Here is a 6275-nt window from a genome sequence, read left to right as displayed (position 1 = left end):
TGCGTTTGTTTCACCTTCAGGCATCCATCCCCTCGCTAGTCAGCCAGCTGTGCTCAATTTTAGCAGAGAGATCACTCATAGCAATGCTTGAGACGGTAGCAACCAACTATATATCATTATAAACAAGACTACACATGCAGCGCTCACTCAGATCATGCCCGTCGCTAATATTTATAAGTCTCACGATATGTCGGATGGTCAGCCCATCGACCCCATGCTCCCTAAAAAGTGATTATTTCTTTAACTATTCAACCGATTTTCATAAAATCATGTATCCTGGCAGATGGTTAGGCTATAGCAATATAAGATTGGAAACACTCTTGATGACATCGTTAATTAATTGAGACCTAATTACAGCAAAAGTTGATTATTTTAACCTTTTTGCCAGCGAACCATATGCTCACTAAAAAGTGATTATTTGCTAAACTATCTGATCGATTTTCAGGAAATTTTGCAAGTGTCTTGACAGATGGTTGGGCTATAGCCATATGACATTGGGGAACACTCTCGATGACATCATTAATTGAGACCTAATTACGGCCAAAAATGGATGATTTTAGCCTTTTCCCAAACCACCCCATGGGTTTACAAAACTATTTGCCCCATGTTCGTAAATTTTTTATGCAACTCACGAGTAGTATAGGGAATGGGGGTCCTGGTTTACGGGCCGACAAGTAAGGACCTGGTCCAGAACCCCCATTCCCTATACTTCTCCAGTGAAACAAGTGAAGACTCGTGTTTACCTGGAGTATCAAGCGTCTGATTGGTTGTTCTGTAACAAGTGATGTCCTTTTTTACCTGGAGCAACAAGCATCTCAATATACCCACTGTGACAAGTACTGGTCGTTCTTTACCTGGCCAAGAATCTCAGTGTACCAAGTGAATCAAGGAATTGTCCAAGTTGGTCTCAGGAAGCATCTCAAAACAATTTTAACGGGTGATTACTCTTTATCTGGACCATCAAGTATCTCAATGTACCTGCTGAAACAAGTGATGGTCACTGTTCAGATGCAGCATCAAGCATCTCAATGTACCCAGTGAAACAAGTGATGGTCACTGTTCAGATGCAGCATCAAGCATTTCAGTGTACCTGCTGAAACAAGTGATGGTCACTGTTCAGATGCAGCATCAAGCATCTCAATGTACCCAGTAGAACAAGTGATTGTCATTGTTCAGATGCAGCATCAAGCATCTCAATGTACCCAGTGAAACAAGTGATAGTCACTGTTCAGATGCAGCATCAAGCATCTCAATGTACCTGCTGAAACAACTGATGGTCATTGTTCAGATGCAGCATCAAGCATCTCAATGTACCCAGTGAAACAAGTGATGGTCACTGTTCAGATGCAGCATCAAGCATCTCAGTGTACCTGCTGAAACAAGTGATGGTCACTGTTCAGATGCAGCATCAAGCATCTCAATGTACCCAGTGAAACATAACTGAGTCGTTCTTACAGCTATTTGGTGTACAAGGGTTTGGGTTTAGGTGATCTGAACAGTGACCATCAAAAAACAACATAATTCAAACACAAAATATTCAATCTCTATTCTCACAAATGGCTAGCTACATTGTTAAGGTTCAAATATTACCAATAATATTTGAGATTTAATTATGTTTATTATTGCTATGAAGACTAATTAAAGTAATTAGGTCGAAGCCACAATGTCTTTCCTGTAACAACAGTAATATTTACATTTTTCTTAAAAATACATTGATACTTAGAGATATTGCATTCTAAATTCTACTTTACCTGTTATTTTGTGACAAACACTTAAAAATTCAGTTCTATGATTGCATGTTTATGAAATAAACCTGTTCTGCACTGTGTCAGATGAAAAAGTGAAATCTGTTAGTACTTTTCAATGCTCTTGATATAACCTCAACTGCCCTTTATAAAAAATTATTGCACTGAATGTGATTTGAAGAGAATATTTTGATATTTCTGATTGATTTCTGACAATGTCTTACTCGTTAGATCATAAAACAGTTATTTTCTAGTCCTGTTATATGAAAGATATGTATCGTTATGCCACAGATACCCTATGTTATTGGAAAGAAACTATGTCATACAAATTTGAAAAAATATTTAATTGTAACAAAAATCTTTGATCTATCTGTAATGAAAGACAGAGTTCTTTGCCTGAAACCATTTGAAGTACACTAAGTGTTACATGTTTTATCCGTATCTCTAAATAAGGTGACTAACACCGACATGTTTGTTACAGAGAAGACAATTCAAGCGTATATTTCAGTGAATGATACGAAGTCATCATTGGCTTTGATGATAAGCTAGGTTCATGTCAATCAGTTTCTAAAAATATTGTTTTTACCATACGTGAAGATCAAAATATATAGTCTGTATTTTAGAACTTTGCCTATTTGTTACCCTAAAGGCATGTCAGTGTTACTAGAAAGACGTTTGAGATCAAGTTGATGGAAGGCAAAGATGAATTAAAAACTATAGATATAGTGCTTTAAATAAACAACAATTAAAGTAGCAGTTACCATCTTGAAATTTGTTTCTTTTACGAAATCAGAAAAAGATTTTTACAAGAAGTTTGACAGTAACTGTCGTGAATTTATCAAACTGTCAAACAGGTTAAGAAGTAACAAAAGTATCAAAGTCTGGATTACTATCCTCAAACTGTCAAACAGATTTACAACTACCGGTAACAACAGAATCCAAGTTTTGATCGTCTGCCTCTGCTACTAACAAAAGTATCAAAGTTTTGATCATCTGCCTCTGCTACTAACAAAAGTATCAAAGTTTTGATCGTCTGCCTCTGCTACTAACAAAAGTATCAAAGTTTTGATCATCTGCCTCAAACTGTCAAAGTAGCAAATAAATCAACAAAATTAATCTCCGTATTTGTTATACTCGTCCTGCCAGTTCTGAAAAACATACAGAAATGAATGTTTCACTGATTTTTTTTTTGTTTTAGATTATCAACAATTATAGTAGAATCTGTCACAACCGGCATCTGTCCAGTCTGGCAAGGTGTCAACACTAGTATCAGATCTCAGCCCCGTCTGTGACTTGAGCATTTATCGTCATCAGCTCTACAATCTGGCACATTGTCTAAACTGGATTACTTCTTCAGTCCTGATGAATGCCGGTTTAGACAGCTTCCACTGTACTTTATTTAGAAAACTAGATGTTCAACGCTTTGGTGGTTTTGCAGACTGATTATTACACTGTCATAATAAGTATGATCATTCAAACACCATCTTCAAATAACAGTCTTGAAAATGGATATAAGCATTCAAAGTTTCAAGAACAGATTTCTGTGTTAAGCATAAGGTAATTTTGTCTCATATCTTAATGCACATCCGAATAAATCAGGAAAGAAAAAAATCAAAGATCGTTTACATTAAAGTGTCTTTGCAGTAACAACATAAGTCCTTTAAGTAACAGGTATTTTGTAAGATGTGAAACATACAAGTTGTTCAGGAAAATTTCAATTGTTACTAAAATATAAACTTAATGGTCCTAATATGAGCACATAGCAAATCTAGATGAACAAAGACCTACCAGACATATTGGGTATTTTCAAATTTGTATTTAATTTTCTTTGCTGTTACATAACTCATCTCTCCAGAAACAACCTTTTACAAAAATAAGTATAGATGCATTCAGAAGAGAAAGTGTAAAACATGTTTCAGTTTCAGCATATATATATACCTTAGATCTTTATCACAAGTCAGCTGTTAATGACATTGACATTAAAATAAAAACAATATGTGACTAATGAAGATATTTTTCTTTGACACTGGTGGTCTTGCCAATAAAAAAAATAGCTGTTACAGAAAAGACTGTTATTTGAGAGACAAATTGTAAAAGTAAATTCAGAAAAAAATAATGACTATTCCTTTTCCCATTTCAGACAACATCCTTGTGTTGTAATTATGGTTCCAAATGCAAAGAGAAACACATATTTTTGGACAATTGTTTGTTTCTACACCAATACAAAATACTCGCAAATGTTTACCTTTTCAACTTGATTTTCTTTGAAAATTTTGCTATGAACTTAACACCACATGTTTATCACTCTCAACCAGAGCATGTTAGGGAGTTCCACTTTCACAGGATGAGAGATCAGTGATTATTTCACACTTTTATGGAACTGTTACAGGAAAGACATTTTTCTTGTATACAAGAGAAAATTATTGTTTTTAACTTCAAAATTCAACTTGAAAATCATAAACATCTACCAGGAATGGGAAAAGGTCTATTCTTTTTAACTACTCCAGAAACACTATCTTCTTAAACGAAATTTAGTGCACAGTAGACACCTCATGTCACTTTCTGCATCCCGATACAAGGCAAACAACACGTCCCTTGCTGCAAACAGGAATAACGAATTCCCATTCCAGAATATTGGATATTGGTAATGAATGAGATATCAGATTTTTATCACAATGATATGTTGATATATTGAAGTTTTCATCCTGATACGTGAAATATCTGCATCTCTTGAGCATGACTCAATTATCATGGCCTCTGCAGGCGTCAGCAAGCACCTCAATGTACCCAGTGAAACAAGTGCATGATTGCTCGTGTTGCCATTACCAAAATATCCTAAAGTACCTGGAAATTGGGCAATTAAAGAATTTAGTGATTCAGAGATGTCAACAGTGGGTTGTTGTGTTGTGTTAATTCAGTATGGATAACAACTATGTTTCGGTATTTTAATTGTTCTCCGTCATCTTCTAGTTTTATCAACGGTACTGGCGAACTCCGAAAGAAATGATTTACACTGTGACATCTCGGGTGTGTCAGGTTTCGTGTTCCGCTGTCGCGAACAAAGACAACAACTGCCGCAGTACGGAGTGTTCATAGAAATAACAATATTTATTCTCATGCAAAAACTATTGATCTTCTGTGTACACAGAGTAAAGTCTCATTTCTCCTTGATGCACGTAAATAGCAGTGCCACGTGGGCGCCTTGTCGGAAAAGGGCAAATAAAATGTACATTGTTCGCGGAACGCCGATACTCGATCGATAACCGGTTTAGCCTCCAAGAGTTCACCGTACAGAGGGAGCCTGCGTTTGACTAGACTTAGTGAGTTGTCAAGTCAGGTGAATCAGACTAGGTCATAGACGAAACCAAAACGAAAAGCTGGGGGCGTGAGTTAGTGTGAGCGCCTGACCTATTAAATCCAGACAGTGACATCCTCACTCAAAAATCTGTCCTTCAATGTTTTGGCATAGTCGTAAGTACATATTCTCTTTAATAGGAACATTTGAAGTTTGATCTGATCAACTGTAAAGAACCAGACAAGCCCGTCCTCTGTTGCTTTAACACTCACTGCGTGTCGACTAATCTGGAAGAGTTCACCATTGACCATATGAGTCAGAATGTGGTATTCTTACCATAAGAAAACATGAGGCATACATCCGTACTAATATCTCACTATTTTCAGAGGTTTCATCGTAATATACATTGCGTGTGACACTGAAAACCTACTGGGCAATTGCCGTGTCCAATAATGCCACATTTAATTCACACCTTCAACCCCTTTCAAAATGAGAATACTTCAACCCAATTTTGTGACGTCACTAGCAGTAATTCGGTCGTGTTGCGTGGCTCTGATGATGTATCACTCCGCGAGATTAGTGCAACGAAACCCGCAAACAATACTGAACGTGAATTTATTTTTAACATCACTTTGAAAATCGCTCAGTGGGTTTTAATGCACCGTACTGGACTCATCGATCGTCTTGCGTGTACATACATATACTCTCGTACTTGCAGTCAGAAGCCTGTTTGCCGCACTGCATCGTGTTCTTCCGCCATTGTCGCCATAAGGAGGGGAAGTGAAGGCAACGCTGAAGAGTACCAATTATAATTTAAAGATTCTGCTAATTATTCAAGGAATATTTTGTGGTTCGCACGGTGTTTGGATGTAAACAGTACTCTAGTTTGTCCTTTTCGTTTGGAGTATCGTATTCTTCTTCTGAGAAACGTGCACAACTTGTGTTGCGTTGTTTGGAACCTGCTGTGAACTTTCCGTGAGGCGCAGTATTATCATACCGATATAAGATTCTACAGCAGGGCTGTGACAGCAAGGTAAGTGCTTAGCTTTTCTCAGTGTTATGATAACATATGTATATTTTTGTATGGTGTTGACTAATGAATGAATAGTCCACTAAGGAGTGAAAGCGCCGCGTTTTAGTTTGAGAGGAAAGTTGAAAAAGGCTATAGTTTCACACATCCGTGGCATGAGAACTGATAACGGTTCTATTTGGAGGTTTCCAGTCCTGTGATTATG

General features: G+C 37.0%; 1 protein-coding gene across 1 annotated transcript in view; it reads left to right on the top strand.

Annotated features, from left to right (window-relative positions):
* Positions 1–5570: 5570 nt before the first annotated feature.
* The window catches only part of LOC137281997 (F-box-like/WD repeat-containing protein TBL1XR1), a 79399-nt gene continuing 78694 nt past the window's right edge, over positions 5571–6275 (top strand). The window contains exon 1 of the mRNA XM_067813756.1: positions 5571–6073. The gene's annotated coding sequence lies outside the window, so the exon portion shown is untranslated. The remainder of the gene's footprint in view (positions 6074–6275) is intronic.

The sequence above is a fragment of the Haliotis asinina genome, chromosome 4 (assembly GCF_037392515.1).
Source record: "Haliotis asinina isolate JCU_RB_2024 chromosome 4, JCU_Hal_asi_v2, whole genome shotgun sequence".
Lineage (NCBI taxonomy): Eukaryota > Metazoa > Mollusca > Gastropoda > Lepetellida > Haliotidae > Haliotis > Haliotis asinina.
This window is presented reverse-complemented; position numbering and strand designations above follow the sequence as displayed.